Genomic DNA, 25,639 nt, shown 5'->3' with positions numbered 1-25,639 from the left:
GGGTTTTTAGTTGAACAAAAGTAAAGCAAACACTCTATGTAACAACTCTATAATAGATCCCACTGCTGCCACTAGTGTTAGGCAAGATTGTATGCAGTACCCTTTGGGTGCACTACAATAACCCTGACCTCCTGGCAATAGAGACCCAACCTTTGGTATAAATCTGAACTACAAAGGTTGGTAGTGTGGCTGAACGGCCAGGCTTATCTCAAGAGAGGTCAATGTGAGCAGAAATATTGTGACACAGAGTTTCATAGTACAGTCATTCCAATAAACACTTATACTCAAGGTTTCTTGATAAAAAAAAACAATTATTAATTTATTTCAGTCAGTTGTTTAAGCCTTCTTCAAAAGGGAGCAATATATGTAACAATTAAAATACACTTCAAAACACACTCTTAGTTTCGCTAAAACAAATAATACCCTTGGAGGAGGGTACACAGACACTTCCTACACCCTCAGGTGACTTAAATAGCTAGGACACTGTGGACATTGATTTATCACTGGTACATTTAGAGCAATACTCTGTTTGGTGGAAAAGATAGAATAGAGGAATAAAATGAAGGTTAAAACAAATTCATAAACAGGTAAGTACTTTTGAAACCTTCCAATGTTCAGTAAATAAACCATTTCCTGTGGAAAAGATAAAGCACAGAGCCAGAGGTAAGAAGAGTCACTCAGGGCGCCAGGACAGCCAATGTTAATTACACAATGCCAAGGGGAGCCGATGATCTTCTTTGCAGGTAGGTAAAAAGTTGTGCACAAAGTCTTTAGAAATGTTTGTAGGAAAATAGAACAATTGAAGGGTCACAAGCTGGGAGGCTTGTGAAGAGCAAAGCTTTAGCAACTCTGTAAGGTAACAAAGACAGGTCACAACTGAGAGCAAGTAAGGCTACACAACAAAAGGTAAGTTCTGTTAGACTTTACAGTATCTCTGGTTAGAATAAATGGTTGCAGCTGGCTTCTGTACCTATGCAGCTCTGCAGATCCTGTTGTTCCTGTGCCTTAGTCGTGGGGACAAGAGGGAGGGCATCTGGGGACTCCTGCTCTGCAACGGGAGGTTCAGCGGCAGCAATGGGCAAACTTCAATACAGCGGTCCTTCAGTGTTTCAGATCCTCGCGTCTGACAGCAAATAGCAACACCGCTGTTCTCGGATACCACTTCAGACTTTCCTTGCTTCTGGGCTCCAGCACTCTGTTGAAGTGGCTCAGGCTTGGTCAGTCCTGCATCAAGGAAGTCCGGAAGATCTTCCTAGCGCTCGGTTCTGACTTAAAAGCAACGCATACAATCTGTTGTTCCTCTCCGTGGAACTTCGGTTCCTGCAGCAGCAGCAGTAGAAATACAATGAGCTTCGAGAGGATGTCCAGACGGGCTTACTTTGGATGATTGGTCCCACCAACACAAAGGGAGAAGTTGTCCTTGCTGGGCTTCTCTAGTCGAAGCGAATTAGGAGCTTCAGCACAGCAGCAGGGATTCACCGGGCAAACCAACGGTCCAGGAGTTGCATCAGGCGTCTCTTCCAAGTTCTTCATCAGATCCCTTTGTCGAGTGGGTGACTCTGACTTCCAAGCAGAAAAGCCTCGACTTTTATTCAGTTTTCTCCCATTCATTCCAGTCTAGCTGTCAATCACACCACAGAGGGGCTGTCCTTGCCGGACAGCCATCCGGCCAATCACCTTTGGGTACATTCCTGTAACCAAGGGGATTAAGCACAGGGAGTTTTGGTAATCTCCCTCAATTCCTGCCCCTGCCAGACATACTGGAGCCAGAGGCGGGCTTCACTCGTACATCAAGCAAAAGACAAAATAAACAAAGAGACCAAACCTGGTTGGGCAGTTTGGCACGCAGGGTAAATCTCAAGAAGGACCTTTCCAACAAAAAATGGTGAAAAAAGGAGACCAGGGCCACTTTGACAAAAGGGGCACCCATGGGTGCCTTACTGCAGCTGCGAATGCAACCCGCAGTAAAAACACACAATGGTAGTAAAAAGTAAACCATTGCCACCAGCCATTACTTGTAGAAAGGGTAACATACAAATGTTACATGAGAAACTAGACAAAGGGGATACTAAGTTACCCCTCCAGCACCCTATGGTAAAATAGTGTGTGCTGGGTCTAGAAAGTTACAAAATGTAAGTAAAGTCAATTTCACTTTACTGGTCTTGGAAACCGTAGTTCCACCAAGAGAAAGTATTTAAACCTTTGGGAAATCTAAGAGACTTCCCTGTGCCACTGCACTGAAGGTGCTGTGTGACACAATGAAAAGATGATACCTATGGAGTTTGTCAGACTCCAAAGGCAAAAGAAACACAGAGAATAAATCACATTAAAATTAAATGAGAGATAAAAAGTCCTCAAGTCCAGAAAAGGAGCTGGGTGTCTCTAAGGTAGAAGGGAATTAGCACATTTCTGAGAATTCTGCCAAACAATTATCTTGGCACATCAACCTCCATCTCAATTTGCTGCATTTCACCTCTCTGCTATTCTCTTTCAGATTCACCCACTTGCAATAGGATGCAATTATCCTGATGACACCATATCACATCTTTTGGTTCACAGGGGTAAATAGACTGTATCCTGAAAATCCCCTTTGGTTTAGAATACAATGGGCCTCATTACAGGTTTGGAGATAGCCATGCCCTTAATAAGGGCATGGCTACCCCCAGACTCGGGTCCGGCTCTGGGTCCGGCTCCGGGTCCTGCGAAAGGGGAATTACCGGGGCCATTGCGACCTTGGCGGGCCCAGTAATTCCCCTTTCACGGGACCCAGAGCCGGTACGTCCCCATTCTCATTTGAGCCCCCATAGGGCTCAATGTGAACGGGGAGGATGGTAGCAGCGGTACCGTTCATAACGGTACCGTTGCTACCATCCTGTTCTTCTCGCAGATGCCATTCTGCACACCTGGTCTGACCAGGCGTGCAGAGAGGCACCCGCGAGCAGAACTCGTAATGTGGCCAGGCGCCGGCAGCACTACCAGCGCCGTTATCACTGTACCGCCACTGTGTAATGAGGTACAATCACTCAGGTAATTCACACTGTGAATTTACATAGCTTTCAGGGATATTGTCGATCACTGAGTTATTTAAACCAGCAGTGTAGTGGGATTCCTGTATTGCTATCCTTAATACAATATTTTCTTCCAAATGAATGTTCTGGCATCCATTGTTAATCACTAGTATTCGAATGAGACCATCACCAATCTCTACCAATGGCGTATATTTACATTCTAGCCCTTGCTGTCTCATGGATTCATTGAGGCACACAAATGCATCAGACCCTTCCATGTGTTGCCCTTTTCTGTACTTTAATGCTATTGCAAAATGTCTGGTGAAGCAGGAATAGTGGTATCCTTCTTTACCTGACGCTCAACAGCAAATGGCACCATTTGGGCACAATAATAAGCTGTATTTTCTTTTCAAATTCAGGTGGCTCTCCATCCATCCTAGACCAAACATTTCGATTCAACAAATCTAAAACCATGCACATTTTGTGCATGATGTCATTTCCCAAATAGAATTTATTTTTGCTTCCACTTACAATGCAAACATTGTGATGAATGCTTTTGGGACCAATTGTGATTTTCAACATGCACTTTCCCACAATTCTTTGCCCAAACTCAGGGTCATCCAGCCCAAAGAGTTGTTGATTTTTTTTATTTTAAAACTTGGTATTCTCTCTCTGTCAAGTATTTGTTTACATACACTTTCATTAATGAAACTCTTTTCCTGTTCTAGGGCCAACACTGCCTCAATCATTTCTGGATGTCCATTCACATGCACTGGGATCCAGTCCTGCCATTCAGTCCTGCCATATGTGTATCTCTGCAATTGTTGAAATATATTTTTCCTGATTTGACTCTGCAGCAGCGTTTGGTTTGTAATTTTCCTCATTTATATAAAAACACAATGGGCCTCATAGCCCTACCGCCAAACCCCCCGGCGCTATTAGCGCCGGATCACGGGTTTGGCGGAAGGGTTATTGCCCATTCCCCATTGGGCCCATTCGGGAATTCCTCATTCCCCTTTGGGCCCAATGGGGAAAACTTGCGCAATTACTGCCGGCGGTAATCGTGCTGAAAATCGGCAATTTTGCTGCAGATTTCCCCCCAGCTAAGAGCTGGGGGGAAATCCGCCAAAGCCATGATCTGGCGGACCCTTAAATGTGGCGGTAATAGCGCTACTGCTGCATTTAAGGGATACTGCCAGACTCGTGATGAGGCCCAATGTGTTTTCTTCAATCTGTGTCTGCCAATTTTTCTTGGGGTCCAGAAAAATCTCTACAGAATGCCATTCTTTTTCTCCTTGCTTTTGACTCTGACACATGAGAATGACAGTGACACTAGGCACACAGCCATTTTAAAGATGCACTTCCACCACACTTTCTGATCTAGCAATGGTGTGAAATTCTTTACTGTTGTTCTGGTTAATTATATTTTCAGGTTTCAGGTTTTTTTTTGGGGCCAAAGACCACAGTAGCCCATTCACCCCATTAATAAAAGGTGACAGTCTCCTAAGGCAATTTGTTCTTATAAGGAATGGTATCTCATCTATGGGTGTGCCCACTACTTCCTGTCTCATTCCATGTCTCCCTATCCTGATGTCATCTTCAGTGACACCCACTAGTGGCATTTCTTCCCCATTGAAATTATGCACAGGCCCTTCACTCTGTCTTAACATGAGCATGTCCTGTGGAGATTTCCCCCCATTTATGCTTTGCATTAATTTCTGGGATATCACGGTTGCCTGGGAACCTGTGTCAATCATTGCCAATGCATTGCACCTCTTTTCAATAGCAATAGGGGCATAATATCTGTCCTCGCATTCTTCTAGTATACATAGGAAATATGAATTGTTACTAATTTCAGGGCTTACTTTCTTTAAGCATGCCTGATTTCTACCCCCTTTTTGCCCCCATATCTCTTTGTATCTATTTGTTTATCTTGTTGGACTCAGAACCCGTTTGCATTACAGCCACTGACAGCCCCCCTGTCTCAGGACCAGGAGTGTTCATCTCCCTTTCCTCTACTGCTTTTTCCTCATTGCCTGGGTCCTTTCCATTTTCCTCCATTCTGGAACCTAGTGAATCTAAATTTTCACAAGTGTCATGTGGCAACATGGCAGTTTCTGGTGTGCGACACTTAACTACATTTTGAACGGTACCTGTCATTTTTGCCTCCTGAACATTCTGTGGCTCAGAATATTCTTCAAGTGACTGACCTGCACCCGTCTCGTGGGGCATTTTAATTTCTATGTACATATGAACAGTATTTTGATTATCAGAAAAGAATAGGTCACGTCCTTCTTTCTTTTCATTTCCCATTGCTGAGGCATTCACTGTACCATTAACCCTGCAATGATCCACTTTGTCACAAACCATCATTTGTTTGACGGTGTGTGTTTCATCATTTTAATATTGCATCTTCTTTTTTTATTTGACTTCTAACTCGCTGGACCTTTGGTTTTTCATGTTCATATCTTTTTTTCCTGTTCCTCGTGTTCACACCCCTGAACGGTCTGGTTGAAATCTAAGTTAAACCACACTCCCTTCTTGGGTGCGTTAATGTTGCCTAGCTCACGTTCATTTGTTTGTTTTCTTGGTTTTAAATTGCTAAGCAACTCAGTGTTTTCATTCAAAGGTAATTCATGGTCATCTATATTATCATCATGGCAAAAATGACTAACTAGACACTTGTTGTCACCCTATGCAAGATACCTCTGTGACATTCTGCATTTTCATTTGGCTGTTGTTTTTCTACTGCACACAATTTCCCCATTTGCTCAGACAACATTTTAACCTGGGCCACTAAGCATTGGAAACTGTCCATGTCTCTAAACCCATACCTCTGTGCACTAGGCTGGAAGTGATTTAATTCAGCCTGATCAGGCCTGTTCTGGTACCTTTCTGGAGATTGATTTCTGTTTGTGTTTCCCCTGAATTCCTGTGACACAGGAGGTGGGGAGCGTGGGGTGAACATCCTTTGACCATGGTCAACCTGAGGTGCGGATTGACTATGTTGGTGATGTGTTTAGTTCACATTCTGTCTTTCATGTGGTGGCAATTGTTTTCTCTGTTGACTTCCATTCTCAATTAACCTATCTACATATCTTGGTCTCGCTTCATTTACATATACAATGGTGGCAGGGTCAAATCTGCTCAGGGTCATAGCCTGAAATGGCCAACTATACATCTGATTCTGGGTGCTATTTGCCCTGGCATATCATATTGAAATTCCGTCTTGAGTGACTTACCAAGTTACCAAGCACTAACGTATGTATTTATGTCACTGGAATGTATAAATTGGAACACAGGAGTGTTTGGGGGGGTCGACCCTCCGATTGCATGGAGTGTCATTTTTTATTTGAGTCTGAGCTGTCTCTAATGGCATCTTTCCAGATTTCTCCTTTAGAATAGTGGATGTAGCTTCTTTGGGCTTTTGCCTAGATTCCTTACCCTTAGGACCCAATTCATTGAACACAATGCGCTGGGCTTACCCGGAACTTGCAAGAAATCCGCACCGGTCCAACACGTCACTGCAAGCTGACGAATGCCTTGCGCAAGACTTGAGGGGAAGGGCCGGCCGGGCCAGTGCAGCCACCTAAAAAGCGAAAATGTGGGCGTTATAAGGGACATTCCACCGTCAAGCAATCGCACCACTCATACCCACGCAAAACAACCATATTCATGGAATTAAACAGGGAACGCCGGTGCACAAAAAACCATGCACAAATCCAGAAACACCTATGCCACGCAATAGCAGGTGTAAACGTCAACACGCACACTAACAAATGTATAAAAAGCACGCGCAATCAACAAATGCACGGATACATCCATGATGAATGCACCATTTGTTGCAGCAGTCATCCTGGGACACCATAGGAGGAGGAGGATGGCCAGGGCCCGGATCTTCCACCTAAGGACCAGTCTTTTTGGGATTCCTGGTGACCAGGTCTATGGCAGGTATATGCCCCCCCATATCATCCTAGGCCGGGTCACAGAGTGGGAAGATTACCTCACATCACTCAACATGTGCTCCCAAGCACAACGCCCCTTGCAAAAGGTGCTTACTGTTCTGCATTTTTTGGCCATTTGCTCATTCCAGCGTACCACCGCCATAGTCGGTGGAATCTCCCAGGCCACGCAGTCACGCTGCTTACACCATGTGTTGGCTATCATAACTGCATGTCCTTCTGTCCGCCGGCATATCTATATGCCCAGAACACTGGTAGAAAGGCAAGCAGTGGTCCAGGATTTGTATGGGGTGGCAGACTTCCCAAAAGTGCTAGGTGCCGTTGATTTCACACATGTTGCTCTATGTCCACCTCGAGCAACAGAGCACATCTACCTCAACCGGAAACATTGGCACTCCATCAATGTTCAGGTTGTGTGTGATGCCAAGAATATGATTACTGAAGTGTATGCGAACTATCTTGGCAGCACCCATGATAGTTACTTCTTCAGGATGTCCCTGCTACATCGGGCCCTGGAAGCTGGGAAGCATGGCAACACATGGCTCATTGGTAAGTATGAATGGACATGCACATGCATGCATGTTGTACTCATACCAATAGATATTGGCAACAAATGACAATGACAAACATTCTCACCTCTACAAGGGATAGTGCAAACCATCTGAGCACATACATGATGACGCCCACACGCAAACCCAACACACCTGCCCAGGCAAGGTACAACACTACCCATATTACAACTCTGGGCACAGTGGATCGCACATTTGGAGTGCTCAAGTCATGTTTCCACTCCCTTGAACACTCTTGTGGTGTGTTGCTATATGCACCACCAGTAGTTTGCAGGATCATTGTGCAGCATGTGTCCTGCACAATGTTGCAACACAGCATGGCGTCCTGGTGGACATGGTGGTGGCACCCCATTAACACCCACAGGCACACCGCTTGCGTATGGCTGGGCAAAGGGTATGCAGACAGGCTGCACATACCCAACTTGTGCAATCTTATTTTACATAAACTCCTTCCCCTGCGGAGTGCACACACTCCTGCCAAATCCCAGGTGCCATTCAATGATGACAATGGGCCCATCCACTTTGCCCACAAAACCATCTTGAGAAAGTGCCCTTGGAAGTGCAAATTTGTATGCTTCCCTTAGAACTTAAAAGACATTTCTTTTAGTGTTTCCAAAAGAAGCACATTGAAGAGTGATGACACCACTACCGCCATGCCAACCACTTAATTAAATCACTTCTTTGGCATCAAAAACATCCCATGTCTAAAGTTAAAGGATATTGATGCCGTGCACTAGCCCCACTGTAGTGCTCCCCTGGCACTCTGACGAATCTGACTAACTAACGTACCTGTCAAATATGCCGCAAACACCCACTGCAGAAGCACCACAGAGAGAAGGAGGGCATGAGTGTAGCACATCAAAACAGAGAGAGGGAGAGAAAGTGATACTGAGAGGGAAGACCAAGCAAATGCCACATTAAGCAGTACATTGCCTGTATTGGAGATTGCCAATTACATGCACTATACTAGTGTATGTGCGGCCATAGATGAATTGACCAAGGTAGGTAACACAGTGGCATGAGTACCACTTAAATAAACATACCAGCATGTTAGCATGCAAAGCACTTATAGGTTAAGTTACACATACAGCAAACATGGTGACCAATGACGCATGTTCAACATGCAAGACAGTGCTAATGCCTACTTGCTGAATGTGCCAGCATGGCGTGAATCCTACATCACCTTGACCTGGAACTGTGTCTCCAAATTAGGTACAAGAGGGACAGTGCATGGTAGAGGGCATGGGGATCATGAACGTCAAAGGGTGCAGGGTGTTTCCCCGGGACAGCAGTCACCGCCAGATCACGGATTACTGAAACAACATGGAAAAAGACATTACAACAGGCATAGTGAAGTACCATTCACACAGCACCCATGTGCGAGGGAACACTGAACCCATAGTTACCTGCACATGCCATCCTGTGCACCACCATGCAACCATGCAAGTTGATCTCACTACGCATGCCTGCATGTCCACCACTGCAAACACCATGCCTTTAAAAGGTTAACATCACAACTCAAGGAGAAAATTAGGTGAAATAATAAAAATTAAACCTAGAAAGGGCAACTCACAAATGAAATGGCAACATCCGGGCCTGGGGTCAATTAAGGTATAAAAAAAAAAATGTCCATCATGCACCGAGTGGGGGTCCACTGAGGACGGGATAGGGGCAGGGCGCATGTCAACTTCCACATGGGTGGAAGGTTGAAAATAAATGCTGAAATCCCCTCCATGTGCTCATGGATGGCACGGCTATGGCGGACCGGGAGTCATGTCTCTGCTGGCACCACCATCCTGCATTGAATCAGAAGGTGGAAGTGGTGCTGGAGGCTCACCATGCATTTCCCTGGCCTTCTCCACAGTGGCAGCGGCCATGCGTGACACTGATGAATGCACCAGCAGACTGAGGGCTTGGAGGTCACCATGCACAACCTCACCGGTTGCACGGAGTTCCTCCACGACAGCCTACCTCAATGATAGCATCTACTGTTGGAACAGTCTTCTGTTGGACACTTCCTCACAGATTGCAGCTTTGTGGTCCAACAACTCACGCTGCAGGGCTTCCCTGTGTACCTGACCCTCTGCAAGCAGGGATTCCTGCAGAAACCTCAGATCTGCCTGTCGACCCAGATTTTGGCCTCTATGCACAGCCTAAGGGAGCATCATGTGGACGGCATGCCCTGCAGTTGTTGCTCCACCTGTGTTTCTGGGGGGGATCATGGAACTGGCCACCCTATGCTTGCCCTCAGCCAAACTCTCATAGGCAGCAAGCACCCTGTCGGTGTGTGGAATGCAACACCTGCTGCCCCCACTGTGTCTGCCCCGGCTGCACACATCCCCATGTGTTCGGGCCCATGCCTGCCTGACCCGTGGGAGCATGGATCTTGCTGTGATTCCACTGTCTCCAGCTGCAGGACTGCAACCCTCCCTTGGACATCTGCCCCAGGACCAGAAACCAATACATGGGAGTGTGGCCTTGCAGCCGTAGCCACCACAGACAGGCATGACAACACTGACTAACCTTGTGAAGGCACGGACCCCCTGCAAACTCACAGGCCCCAACTGCTCCACCCATTGGTGGACTCACATCTGCCAGCATTGATGACCGCACATCTGGTTCAGCATCATAGCTACTGGAGACCAAAGAGTCAGAATTGTCTGCAGCAAGGCTCAGAGTGGTCTGTAGCACCAGTGGATTCTCACGGCTTGCCACGCCATGTCCTCCACTGGTGGTCTGAAGCGCCACAGACTCTTCTTCCTCCTCTTCTTCCTCCTCTGCATCTGGAGCCTCCTCACCTGTACATGGACAGAAAAAGACATTTGGAGTCATGTGAAACGTGTCTACAGTAAACATGTGTATCACATTGCTGTCATGCAACAGAATGCAGAGCATGTCACCATAAGAGAAATAGCATCCACACACTATGTACAAGAAGCTATCTGATCATGGCATATGCAGACTGGCAACAACATTCCCTGCTCGGGGCCATGCTGCCAAAGGACACATTTCCAACAAACAGGGTTGTTAGCAAGCACACTATGGCACATCGGGAAGCAGGTGAGTGCTGCGCAAGGCAAGCCGACCCCAGATGCCCCCACAAAGGAATTTCTGTGCCCCAGGCCCCTGTACCCTCTTTGCGTCCCCTCTCCCCGCTCCTTCCTGGATCCCTGCTCCCGCCTTCCATCCCGCCCCCCGTTCCCCATTGGCTAACTGGGCCCGTGGGCTCGGGTCTAGCGACCCGCGGCAGCCTCCCTGCTTCCTTTACCATCGGGAAGCAGGTGAGTGCTGCGCAGGGCAAGCCGACCCCAGATGCCCCCACAAAGGAATTTCTGTGCCCCCAGGCCCCTGTACCCTCTTTGCGTCCCCTCTCCCCGCTCCTTCCTGGATCCCTGCTCCCGCCTTCCATCCCGCCCCCGTTCCCCATTGGCTAACTGGGCCCGTGGGCTCGGGTCTAGCGACCCGCGGCAGCCTCCCTGCTTCCTTTACCATCGGGAAGCAGGTGAGTGCTGCGCAGGGCAAGCCGACCCCAGATGCCCCCACAAAGGAATTTCTGTGCCCCCAGGCCCCTGTACCCTCTTTGCGTCCCCTCTCCCCGCTCCTTCCTGGATCCCTGCTCCCGCCTTCCATCCCGCCCCCCGTTCCCCATTGGCTAACTGGGCCCGTGGGCTCGGGTCTAGCGACCCGCGGCAGCCTCCCTGCTTCCTTTACCATCGGGAAGCAGGTGAGTGCTGAGCAGGGCAAGCCGACCCCAGATGCCCCCACAAAGGAATTTCTGTGCCCCCAGACCCCTATACCCTCTTTGCGTCCCCTCTCCCCGCTCCTTCCTGGATCCCTGCTCCCGCCTTCCATCCCGCCCCCCCGTTCCCCATTGGCTAACTGGGCCCGTGGGCTCGGGTCTAGCGACCCGCGGCAGCCTCCCTGCTTCCTTTACCATCGGGAAGCAGGTGAGTGCTGCGCAGGGCAAACCGACCCCAGATGCCCCCCACATAGGAATTTCTGTGCCACTGCCCCCCCATGCCACCATTTTGGGGCCAGGAGGCCCTTGCTGCCTCCCTTCTGCACGGCAGCTTTCCTCCCTCAGTCCCGCCCCCTTTGTCCTCCCCTTGCCCTGATTCGACCACCTCCCCTTTATCCCGACTTTCCCAGGGCAGCCCTCTGCCCGTCAGCCCCTCTGGCGAAGGGCGGCTCCTACAGAGGCGGCTCCAGGATGTGTCAGCAGGTGTCCGCAGGGGACGCCAAGGAAGCCAACAAACACCAACAAAAACCGTGAGTGTGGCATGGGTGGGGAGTAGAGCAATCACTCTACTCCAGAAAACCCCCGCCACTCTATCTTACCTACTGTCACGCCGCTTCCTAGACCACGGACACACCTCCCCACTCGCCCCTCCTTGCCTACCCATTCCCGCACTCCCCAACACTCGTGCACCGTGCCCCCCACTCACGTCGCACACATCAGGGCACGGCATGGCATATATGGGGGAGCGGGTGTTTATCGCCCTTCACGGCGGTGGCAGATCAACTGGAAACTCCGTCACTTCAGGAACTTACGTCCTTTGCGGAGACCGGCGCTTCCCGACGCTTCACGGATCACGTGACTTCGGTTGCCTAGCAGCATTGCAACGCTTTCAGGTCACGGCACACGTGACTATACGTGCGTCCCTTCCGAGGATAAAAGGAGTCGGTGAACCGAAGGCGTTGCTTCACAGCTGTTTAGTTTCGGATCACGTGACTTCTCTCTTTGTTCAAGGACCTGCTCTGATTCTGACCTCGGCTTGCTCCACGGACTCCTCTTGCTTAACCCTTCAACTACTTTTGGATTTGCCTGTTACCGACTCACGCCTGCTCCACGGACTCCTCTTGCTTAAACCCTTCAAGTACTTTTGGATTTGCCTATTACCGACTCACGCCTGCTCCACGGACTCCTCTTGCTTAACCCTTCAAGTACTTTTGGATTTGCCTGTTACCGACTCACGCCTGCTCCACGGATTCCTCTTGCTTAAGCTCTTCATTGGCTAGGACCTCGGTCCTACAATAGGTGGTTGCCTGTTCTACCCTACAGCACGTTTCCAGCCTAAGCTAGGAGACCCACGCCTTGACCCAAGTACTCACAGGTATTCTGGTAGCTTTGGGGTTTATGTACATGAAGGTATTCGGGCCCTGTTTCATTGCTTAACCACTGTATCTTGCTTTGCAGCGTTCAAGGGGTTCTTCCGGCTGTTCCCGCGTCCTGGCTTTCCGGACTTCCACCTGTGGCCTTAATATTCACACTGACCATATAACAAAATCGGTCAGGGTGTTTCTTGGGGACAGAGGGGTTGTTCATACTCTACACGACCAACGAACTTCGTAACACCTACCAATAACATAGAGTGCCATAATACTAGCATGTCCACTCTTAGATGGAATTGTGAATGTTAGCATGTCCACTCTTTGATGGAATTGTGAATGTTAGCATGTTCTTAGATGGAATTGTGAATGTTAGCATGTTCTTAGATGGAATTGTGAATGTTAGCATGTTCTTAGATGGAATTGTGAATGTTAGCATGTTCTTAGATGGAATTGTGAATGTTAGCATGTCCACTCTTAGATGGAATTGTGAATGTTAGCATGTCCACTCTTAGATGGAATTGTGAATGTTAGCATGTCCACTCTTAGATGGAATTGTGAATGTTAGCATGTCCACTCTTAGATGGAATTGTGAATATTAGCATGTCCACTCTTAGATGGAATTGTGAATGTTAGCATGTCCACTCTTAGATGGAATTGTGAATGTTAGCATTTAGAAGTACGCCGGATAGCCCTCTGAGAAAGATACACTAGAATTTGCATTTAGAAGCTGTCCCCAATTAGCCTCTCTGTGAAAGTTGAATTTAAAATTTTTCCCACCTGCATTTAGAAGTGTACTCAGTCGCATTTAGAGGCTGCGCCCGATAGCCTCTGTGAAAGTTGAATTTAGATCTGTTACCACCCACATTAGAACTGCTCCCACCTCCATTTAGAAGTGTACCCAATTGCAGTTGGAAGTTGCGCCGGATAGCCTCTCTGAGAAAGTTGAATTAGAATTGTTCCCTCTTGCATGTAGAAGTGTACCCAACGGCATTTAGAAGTCTACCCAATTGCATTTAGAAGCTGCACCCAATAGCCTCTCTGAGAAAGTCGAATTTAGATTTGTCCTCACCTGCATTAGAATTGTACCCAATTGCATTTAGAAGCTGCGCCCAATAGCCTTTCTGCGAAAGTTGAATTTAAATCCGTTACCCGCATTAGAACCGCTCCCACCTGCTCCTGGAAGTGTATCCAATTAGAGTTGGAAGTTGCGCTGGTTAGCCTCTGTGAGAAAGTTGATTTAGAACTGTTCCCTCTTACATGTAGAAATGTACCCAACGGCATTTAGAAGTGTACCCAATTGCATTCAGAAGCTGCACCCAATAGCCTCTCTGTGAAAGTTGAATTAAGAACTGTTCCCCCTCGCAACTAGAACTGTACCCCGCACCTCCTCAGAGAAAGTTGAATTAGAATTGTACCCTCTTGCAATTAGAAGTGTATCCAACAGCATTTTAGAAATACACCCAATTGCATTTAGAAGCTGCACCCAATAGCCTATCTGAAAGCTGATTGTAAAACCGTTCCCACCTGCATTTAGAAGTGTACCCAATAGCATTTTAGAAGTATACCCAGTTACACCTGAAAGTTGCACCCAATAGCCTCTCTGTGAAAGTTGAATTCAGAACTGTTCCCAGCAGCGTTTAGAAGTGTACGAGGGTGTGAACTAGACGATGATAATGACTGAACGAATGTGTGGAGCGGACGCATATGAGGAACGGACGAATATGTACAACTGACGATGCTTAATATGCTTTGGAATGAAGGAAACACTTGAAAACATACATCATTACCACACCCCACGCTTACTCTCCCTCTTACACCACCACTCATCTAGAACACAGAGAAACTATGACACCATTCGGTATAACTGTTCTCATATCCACATCTCCCTCTTACTCCACATCACTCTAAGTAATCATTGCTGGATTCACACCCCCCAGCCAGGCGTTCTCCTCAGGCCTAACGCAGCCACACTCGTTCTGGGTAAAACCGACCAGAGCAAACACATACTCCTGACCTCTCAACCACCACACCTACAACTAAGAAGCAGCTACCACTCGATTTCCGCACCAGCTGCACACATACCTAGTGCGCACACGCACTTTTGGACTCCCTCTACTCTCTATACTGACCTGAACTTCGGTTCCCGAGGGCGTTCAACCTACCAGCGCCTTCAGACCATACCAATGGTATATAAGGCGCTATATAAATGCAAAATAACAATAACAATAACAATAACATGGCATAGCAAACTGTTGACTAATACCAGTGACATGGGCATGGTCATGTGGCGTGCAATTACATGACATGTCAACAGGCAAACACACATATCCACATCCATGTCCGCATTCATCACATGCCACTCCAGTGTTGACCTGGCACACGGAATGTACACAACGGGGACATGACGTAAGTGTGGGAAAAAGGAAACAGTCCCAGTTGATGTATGAGTACCACCTAGCCAAGGTATGTGAAGTGGAGAGAGTAAGGAAATTGAGTGGGAGATAGGAACAAGGTACAGTGACCCACAAGAGGGACAGGAACATGGACCCATGGAGTGTGTGCTGGTTGTGGGAGGATAACAGGGAACAGGACTCAGAACAATTTGACTCAGGAGTCATTGCTGTAGTGGCAGCAGGTATGTGCACAGTTTAGACACATGCACACTCACTCATGGCACACCGTAAGGGGTGTTGGTTGTAATCTTGGATGTTCTATGTTGCATGGAAGCACCTACGTACATGTGTGAATAGAGAATCTACACCCTGCAGGGCATGAAGTGTACTGCATTTTTCAGACACAAGCATATGTCTAGCAGAGCAGAGTCACTGACATCAAGGATACAACTAACATGACGGCATGTTGTGGTATCATGTTGCAGATGTTGGGTGGGTAGGCTAGTGGGGGAAGACTACTGTCACAAAGTCATGTTCAACTGATGTACAACACATGGATTGTATCCACTCGTGTGTACACTGGACAGGAGTAAGTACACCACGTCATTCAAATGCAGCCAGATGCGCACCACAATCATACATCTTGGTGATGCTTCACTACACGTACTGGGATGAACAATCCTGGCCACTCACCGGACGTGTCTTTGAAATTGTCCAGGCCTCCCACGCCATGCACCTGCTCCATTAGAATGAATTGGCTCATATCCTCTTTATGCTCAGTAAGCCCCTACTCCTCTGGTGAGCCTCCTCCATTTGCTAGAGCAGAGGCAAGGTTGGCACCCAGCTTGGACCTGGTGCAACGGGTGAGGTCATTCCAGCGCTTCATTACCTGAGCAGCAGTGCACGTCTCAAACCTTAAGGCGTTGATCTCATCCTTGACATGCCACCAAAGCACCATATGATGAGCAGGTGTATGTTTGCTCCCCGGTTGCTGGCACATGTCATGGTGGTGCATGGTTACATAGTCCATGAGGATCTGGAGTTCTTCATCATGGAAGTTACTCTTCTTCAACATGCCAGTGTCCTGTACCATGCCATGGGGTTGAGCCTGCTCCTTCTGTGCAGGCTTTGCCTTCTTACCACGTGGTGTTGGTGTTGACCCTGTGTGGCCGGGACCACTCTGGGCTCCAGATGCCAGACCACTAGTGGCCTGGGGCATGGTATTACCCCCTTGGACTGGGCCACAGCTTCCACTGCACATCCCTTACCCTTTTGGGATGGGACAGCTGCTTCAGCTGAACGTCCCTTACCCTTCTGGTCTGGACCAGCTGCTTCAGCTGCATGTCCCTTACCCTTCTGGGCTGAGACAGCTGCTTCAGCTGCACTTCCCTTACCCTTCTGAGCTGGACAGCTGCTTCAGCTGCACGTCCCTGGGCCCTTGGGGCTGGGACAGCAGCTTCCGCAGGAGGTTCCTGGACCTTTGGGGCTGGGACAGCTGCTTCCGCATGAGGTCCCTGACTCCAGCCACCTCTGCCCCCTTTCCCTCTTGGGGCCTTTCCACTCATGTTCCAGGTGTAAGTGAAAAATGGAAGGCACAACAAGCAATTGTCCTGGGCAATTATAGTGAGGGGGCAGTGTATGTTATGGAAGACGTACTTCTGTGGTCCCATAAGTATCAAAAGTACCCCAGGCATCAAAAATATGTAATGCGTAATGCAGAGACACCCCAAAAAATGAATAAAATGCATACGCGAGACCAGGATAGCTTCCGTAAAAAGAAAAAAGAGGTACGCCATACACAGTGGCACCCAGCAACACAAAGAATATGTACGTGAACCCTGGGAAGCTACCCTAAAGGTAAGAATAGAGGTACGCGATACACAGGGGCACCCACAGTTGGGAAAATACATACGCGACTCACCATTAGCCTTGAAAAATACAAAAGTAGGCGTACATATCCGTGTTGGAAAATCGCCCACCAAAATAAGAAGTTTGTACGGTCCATGAAGTGAACGGATTGCGTGACACTGCAAAATGCGCAGTACTCCACTCGTCCATCTCCTCCCCTTCGCATGCACGTTCAGAGTTGCTTCTACACATACTTATGTATTCCCGAATATGGTGTGCTCAATGCCAGTGGGCAGTGCGTGTCATGTAAGTTACGTGCTGAGGACCTTTCCTCGGATTTCATGTATCCACGCTCATTTTTAACACGCAAAGTCCCATCACTCTGTTTCTGGCTACCATCCGAGATATACATGGAAGACCCACGCTCCTGCCTCAGTGCCTTTTTACCTGCCCCCTAAGGCCCAGTGCTGCCTCCTCCTTAGCCATCTGCTGCTGCCTGTCCAGTGTGTGTGCCTGCCCCCCAAGGCCCAGTGCTGCCTCCTCCTTAGCCATCTGCTGCTGCCTGTCCAGTGTGTGTGCCTGCAATGTTTGGACAGCAGGCACTCCAAACGCAATGCAGGTGGGCACCTGCATTGCGTTTGGAGTGCCTGCTGTCCAAACATTGCCAATGCTCCTGTCATTGGCCCTGTGACCACTACAGCTGCTTCATCGGACTCCCACCATGCCATATCTACCACCACTGCTCCACAGCCCAGCTCCAGGACCACCTTGCCCACCCACACCTGCCTCTGGGGTTACCATGTCTGCACCATCATCTTTAGACCAGAGCAGCAACCCCATGGCAGCCGGGCAGAGGGCTGCCAACTCCACCACCAGGGAAGTTGACATCCTGGTGGAGAAGGTCCTGGAGCATTATGATGCCCTCTTCAACCCTGTGATGCAACGTGGCAAGGATTGATGTCAGCAGATCTGGGACGGGATAACGGATGCCATCGATGGAAAAGAGAGGGGGTGGCCTCCCGCACCTTCAAGACCGTGCACAAGCACTCGGAGGACGTGAAATCCAGGACCCAAAGGAAGGCCCTTGCAGCCCAGCCCATGGGGTCAGGTGGGGGTGTTGAGGTGGGCGTGCCTACTGCAGTCCTGTCCCGGGGGCATGAGGGTGTTCAGGTCACCATGGAGGTACTTGTGCAAAATTTAGTCTCTGGGCCATCAGATGCAGCATCCTATACAGCTCTGCAGATCCTGTTGTTCCTGTGCCTCAGTCGTGGGGACAAGAGGGAGGACGTCTGGGGACTCCTGCTCTGCAATGGGAAATTCAGCGGCAGCAATGGGCAAACTTCAATTAAGCGGTCCTTCAGTGTTTCAGATCCTCGCATCTGACAGCAAATAGCAACACCGCTGTTCTCGGACACCACTTCAGACTTTACTTGCTTCTGGGGTCCAGCACTCTGTTGAAGTGGCTCAGGCTTGGTCAGTCGTGCATCAGGGAAGTCCGGAGGATCTTCCTAGCACTCGGATCTGACTTAAAAGCAACGCACACAATCTGGTGTTCCTCTCCATGGAACATCGGTTCCTGCAGCAGCAGCAGTAGAAATACAACCAGCTTCCAGAGGATGTCCAGACGGGCTTACTTTGGAGTTGATTGGTCCCACCAACTCAAAGGGAGAAGTCGTCCTTGCAGGGCTTCTCTAGTCGAGGCAAATTCGGAGCTTCAGCACAGCAGCAGGGCTTCACCGGCAAACCAACGGTCCAGAAGTTGCAGCAGGTGTCTCTTCCAAGTTCTTCTTCAGATTCCTTCGTCAAGTGGGCGACTCTGCCTTCCAAGCCAAAAAGCCTCACCTTTTATGCAGTTTTCTCCCATTCATTCCAGCCTAGCTGTTAATCACACCGCAGAGTGGCTGTCCTTTCCAGACAGCCATCCGGCCAATCACCTTTGGGTGCATTCCTGTAACTAAGGGGATTAGGCACAGGGAGTTTTGGGCATCTCCCTCAATTCCTCCTTGGCCAGACATACTGGAGCGAGAGGCAGGCTTCACTTGTGCATCCCGCAAAAGACAAAATGAACAAAGAGAAATCTTAAGAAGGACCTTTCCAACAATAAATGGTGAAAAAATAAGACCTGGGCCATTTTGACAAAAGGGGCACCCATGGGTGCCTTACTGCAGCTGCGAAAGCAGCCCGCAGTAAAAACACACAATGGTAGTAAAAAGTAAACCATTGCCACCAGCCATTAATTGTAGAAAGGGTAACATACAAATGTTACATGAGAAACTAGACAAAGGGGATACTAAGTTACCCCTCCAGCACCCTATGGTAAGATAGTGTGTGCTGGATCTAGAAAGTTACAAAATGTAAGTAAAGTCAATTTCACTTTACTGCTCTTGGAAACAGTAGTTTCATTAAGAGAAGGTATTTAAACTTTTGAGAAATCTAAGAGACTTCCCTGTGCCACTGCACTGACGGTGCTGTGTGACACAATGTAAAGATGAATCCTATGGAGTTTGTCAGACTCCAAAGGCAAAAGAAACACAGAGAATAAATCACATTAAAATTAAATGACAGATAAAAAGTCCTAAAGTCCAGAAAAAGAGCTGGGTGTGTCTAAGGTAGAAGGGAATTAGCACATTTCTGAGAATTCTGCCTAACAATTATCTTGGCACATCAACCTCCATCTCAATTTGCTGAATTTCACCTCTCTGCTATTCTCTTTCTGATTCACTCACTTGCAATAGGATGCAATTGTCCTAATGACAGCATATCACATCTTTTGATTCACAGATGTAAACCGACTGTATCCTGAAAATCCCCGATGGTTTAGAATACAATGGGCCTCATTACAAGTTTGGAGGTAGCCATGCCCTTGATAAGGGCACGGCTACCCCCAGATTCGGGTCCGGCTCCGGGTCCCGCGAAAGGGGAATTACTGGGCCGGGCATTACGACCTCGGAGGGCCCGGTAATTCCACTTTCGCTGAACCCAGAGCCGGTACATCCCCATTCCCATTTGAGCCCCCATAGGGCTCAATGGGAATGGGGAGGATGGTAGCAGCGGTACCGTTCATAACGGTACCGTTGCTACCATCCTGTTCTGCTCGCAGATGCCACTCTGCACACCTGGTCTGACCAGGCGTGCAGAGAGGCACCCGCAAGCAGAACTCTTAATGTGGCTGTACAGTGATAACGGCGCCGGCAGCACTACCTGCGCCGTTATCACTGTACCACCACTGTGGTAATGAGGCCCAATGACTCAGGTGATTCACACTGTGAAGTTACATAGCTTTCAGGGATATTCTCGATCATTGAGTTATTTAAACCAGCAGTGTAGTGGGATTCCTTTATTGCTATCCTTAATACAATATTTTCTTCCAAATGAACGTTCTGGCATCCATTGTTAATCTCCAGTATTCAAATGGGACCATCACCAATCTCTACCAATGGCGTATATTTACATTCTAGCACTTGCCGTCTCATGGATTCATTGAGGCACACAAATGCATCAGACCCTTCCATGTGTTGTCCTTTTCTGTACTTTAATGCTATTGCAAAATGTCTGGTGAAGCAGGAATAGTGGTATCCTTCTTTACCTGACGCTCAACAGCAAATGGCATCATTTGGGCACAATAAATTCAGGTGCCTCTCCACCCAACCTAGACCAACCATTTTGATTCAACAAATCTAAAACCATGCACATTTTGTGCATGATGTCATTTCCCAAATAGAATTTATTTTTGCTTCCACTTACAAAGCAAACATTGTGATGAATGCTTTTGGGACCAATTGTGATTTTCAACATGCACCTTCCCACAATTATTTGCCCAAACTCAGGGTCATCCAGCCCAAAGAGTTGTTGATTTTTTTTTATTTTCAAACTTGGTATGCTCTCTCTGTCAAGTATTTTTTTAAACACACTTTCATTAATGAAACTCTTTTCCTGTTCTGGGGCCAACACTACCTCAATCATTTCTGGATGTCCATTCACATGCACTGGGATCCAGTCCTGCCCTTCTTCGATGTGTATCTCTGCAATTGTTGAAATATATTTTTCCTGATTTGATTCTGCAGCAGCGTTTGGTTTGTAATTTTCCTCATTTATATAAAAACACAATGTGTTTTCATCAATCTGTGTCTGCCAATTTTTCTTGGGGTCCAGAAAAATATCTACAGATTGCCGTTCTTTTTCTCCTTGCATTTGACTCTGACACATGAGAATGACAGTGACACTAGGCACACAGCAATTTTGAAGATGCACTTCACCAAACTTTCTGATCTAGTAATGGTGTGAAATTCTTTACTGTTGTTCTGGCTTATTACTTTTTCAAGTTTCAGGTTTCTTTTGGCCAAGGACCACAGTACCCCATTCACCCCATTAATAAAAGGTGACAATCTCCTAAGGCAATTTGTTCTTATAAGGAATGGTATCTCATCTATGGGTGTGCCCACTACTTCCTGTCTCATTCTATGTCTCCCTATCCTGATGTCATCTTCAGTGACACCCACTAGTGGCATTTCTTCCCCATTGAAATTATGCACAGGCCCTTCACTCTGTCTTAACATGAGCATGTCCTGTGGAGATTTCCCTCCACTTATGCTTTGCATTAATTTCTGGGATATCACGGTTGCCTGGGCACCTGTGTCAATCATTGCCAATGCATTGCACCTCTTTTCAATAGTAATAGGGGCATAATAATATCTGTCCTCGCATTCTTCTAGTATATGTAGGAAATGTGAATTGTTGCTGATTTCACGGCTTACTTTCTTTAAGCATGCCTGATTTCTACCCCCTTTTAGCCCACATATCTCTTTGTATCTCTTTGTTTATCTTGTTGGACTCAGAATCCGTTTGCATTACAACTGACAGCCCCCCTGTCTCAGGACCAGCAGTGTTCATCTCCCTTTCCTCTACTGCGTTTTCCTCATTGCCTGGGTCCTTTCCATTTTCCTCCATTCTGGAACCTAGTGAATCTAAATTTTCACAAGTGTCATGTGGCAACATGGCAGTTTCTGGTGTGTGACACTTACCTACATTTTTAACGGTACCTGACATTTTTGACTCCTGAACGTTCTGTGGTTCAAAATATTCTTCAAGTGACTGACCTGCACCCGTCTCGTGGGGCATTTTAACTCCTATGTAAATATGAACAGTATTTTGATTATCAGAAAAGAATAGGTCACATCCTTCTTTCTTTTCATTTCCCATTGCTGAGACATTCAGTGTACCATTAACCCTGCAATGACCCACTTTGTCACAAACCATCATTTGTTTGACGGTGTGTGTTTCATCATTTCAATATTGCATGTTTCATCATTTCAATATTGCACATTATTTTTTAATTTGACTTCTAACTCGCTGGTCTTTTGGTTTTTCATGTTCATTTCTTTTTTCCTGTTCCTCATGTTCAAACACCTGAACTGTCTGGTTGAAATCTAAGTTAAACCACACTCCCTTCTTGGGTGTGTTAATATTTCCTACCTCACGTTCATTTGTTTGTTTTCTTGGTTTAAATTGCTAAGCAACTCAGTGTTTTCATTGAAAGGTAATTCATGGCCATCTGTATTATCATCACGGCAAAAATGACTAACTAGTCACTTGTTGTCACCCTATGCAAGATCACTCCTGTCACATTCTGCACTTTCATTTGGCTGTTGTTTTTGTACTGCACACAATTTCCCATTGTGATCAGACAACAATTTAACCTGGGCTGCTAAGCATTGGAAACTGTCCATGTCCCTAAACCCATACCTCTGTGCAACGCCTGTTCTGGTACCTTTCTGGAAATTGATTTTTGTTTGTGTTTCCCCTGAATTCCTATGACATAGGAGGTGGGGAGCGTGGGGTGAACATCCTTTGACCATGGTCCACCTGAGGTGGGGATTGACTATGTTGGTGAGGTGTTTAGTTCACATTCAGTCTTTCATGTGGTGGCAATTGTTCTCTCTGTTGACTTCCAATCTCAATTAACCTATCTACATATCTTGGTCTCGCTTCATTTACATATACAATGGTGGGAGGGTCAAATCTGCTCGGGGTCAAAACCTTGAAATGGCCAACTATACATCTGATTCTGGGTGTTATTTTGCCCTGGCATATCATAGTGAAATTTCGCCTTGAGTGACTTACCAAGTTACCCAGGACTAACGTATGTATTTATGTCACTGGAATCTATAAACTGAAACACAGGAGTGTTTGGGAGGTCTCGACTCTCCAATTGCATGGAGTGTCATTTTTTATTTGAGGCCGAGCTGTCTCTAATGGAATCTTTCCAGATTTCTCCTTTAGAATCGTGGGTGTAACTTCTTTGGGCTTTTGCCTAGGTTCCTTACCCTTACAACCCGATTCATTGAACACAATGTGCTCGGGTTACCCGGAACTTGCAAGGAATCCGCACCGGTCCAACATGTCACTGCAAGCTGACGAACGCCTTGCGTGAGACTCCAGGGAAGGGGTGGCCGGGCCAGCGCAGCCACCTAAAAAGCAAAATGTAGGTGTTATGAGGGACATTCCACCGTCAAACAATCGCACCACCCATACCCACGCTAAACAACCATATTAATGGAATTGAACAGGGAACGCCGGTGCGCAAAAAAACATGCGCAAATCCAGAAACACCTATGCCACGCGATAGCAGGTGTAAACATCAACACGCACACTAACACATGTATAAAAAGCATGCACAATCAACAAATGCATGGATACACCCATGAAGAATGTACAATTGTTGAAGCAGTCATCCTGGGTCACCACAGGAGGAAGGAGGAGGATGACCAGGGCTTGGTTCTTGCACCAAAGGACCAGTCTTTTGGTGATTCCTGATGACCAGGTCTATGGCAGGTATATGTTCCCCCATATCATCCTAGGCCTGGTCATAGAGTGGGAAGATGACCTCACATCACTCACCATGTGCTCCCAAGCACAACGTCCCTTGCAAAAGGTGCTTACTGTTCTGCATTTATTGGCCATTTGCTCATTCCAGCTTACCAGCGCTATAGTCGGTGGCATCTCCCAGGCCACGCAGTCACGCTCCTTACACCATGTGTTGGCTATCATAACTGCATGTCCTGTCCGCCGGCATATCTATATGCCCAGAACACCGGCAGAAAGGCAAGCAGTGGTCCAGGATTTGTATGGGGTGGCGCACTTCCCAAAAGTGCTAGGTGCCATTGATTTCACACATGTTGCTCTATGTCCACCTCGAGCAACAGAGCACATCTACCTCAACCGGAAACACTGGCACTCCATCAATGTTCGGGTTGTTTGTGAAGTCAAGGACATGATTACTGAAGTGTATGCCAACTATCTTGGCAGCACCCATGATAGTTACTTCTTCAGGATGTCCCTGCAACACCGGGCCCTGGAAGCTGGGAAGCATGGCAACACATGGCTCATTGGTGATTATGCATGGACATGCACATGCATGCATGTTGCACTCTTACCAATAGATACTGGCAACAAATGACAATGACAACCATTCTCACCTCTACAATGGACAGTGCAAACCATCCAAGCACATACATGATGACGCCCACACGCAAACCCAACACACCTCCCCAGGCAAGGTACAACGCTGCCCATTTTACAACTCGGGGCATAGTGGAGCACACATTTGGATTGCTCAAGTCATGTTTCTGCTCCCTTGAAAACTCTTGTGGTGTGTTGCTATATGCACCACCAGTAGTCTGCAAGATCATTGTGGCAGCATGTGTCCTGCATAATTTGTAACACTGCATGGCGTCCTGGTGGACATGGTGGTGGCACCCCATCCACACCCACAGGCACACCGGTTGCGTATGGCTGGGCAAAGGGTACGCGCAGAGGCTGCACATACCCAACTTGTGCAATCTTATTTCACATAAACTCCTTCCCCTGTGGAGTGCACACAATCCTGCCAAATCCCAGGTGCCGTTCAATGATGACAATGGGCCAATCCACTTTGCCCACAAAACCATCCTGAGAAAATGCCCTTGGAAGTGCAAATTTGTGTGCTTTCAAAAGAAACACATTGAAGAGTGATGACTCCACTACCACCATGTCAACCACTTAATTAAATTACTTATTTGGCATCAAAAACATCCCATGTGTAGAGTTAAATGATATTGATAACGTGCACTATCCCCACTGTAGTGCTCCCCTGGCCCTCTGGCGGATCTGACTAACTAACGTACCTGTAAAATGTGCAGCGAGCACCCACTGCAGAAGCACCACAGGGAGCAAGAGGGTGGCAGGACATGGATTGTGATCTGCCCATGAGAGTAGCATATCACAACAGAGAGAGGGCGAGAAAGTGACACTGAGAGGGAAGACCAAGCAAATGCCACATTAAGCAGTCCATAGCCTGTATTGGATATTGCCAATTACATGCACTATATGTGTATGTGCTGCCATAGATGAATTGACCAAGGTAGGTAACACAGTGGCATGAGAACCACTTAAATAAACATACCGGAATGTTAGCATGCAAAGCACATATAGGTTAAGTTACCCATGCAGCAAACATGGTGACCAATGACGCATGCTGAACATGCAAGACAGTGCTAATGCCTGGCACTGTGTCGCTGAATGTGCAGGCATGGTGCAAATCCTGCATCACCTTGACCTGGAACGGTGTCTCCAAATTAGGTACAGGAGGGACAGTGCCTGGTGGAGGGCATGGGGAGCATGGACGTCAAAGGGTGCAGGGTGTCTCCTCCGGGACAGCAGTCACCGCCAGATCACAGATTACTGAAACAACATGGAAGAAGACATTACAA

General features: G+C 47.5%; 1 long non-coding RNA gene across 1 annotated transcript in view; it reads left to right on the top strand.

The window, feature by feature from the left end:
- LOC138521357 (uncharacterized) overlaps positions 1–25,639 on the top strand; it is a 300,181-nt gene that overhangs the window by 142,006 nt on the left and 132,536 nt on the right. The window lies entirely within an intron of this gene.

This window comes from Ambystoma mexicanum, chromosome 1q (assembly GCF_040938575.1).
Source record: "Ambystoma mexicanum isolate Mex_15411 chromosome 1q, UKY_AmexF1_1, whole genome shotgun sequence".
In the NCBI taxonomy this organism is placed as follows: Eukaryota; Metazoa; Chordata; class Amphibia; order Caudata; family Ambystomatidae; genus Ambystoma; species Ambystoma mexicanum.
The sequence above is the reverse complement of the archived record's forward strand: the minus strand, read 5'-3'. Positions and strand labels throughout refer to the sequence as shown.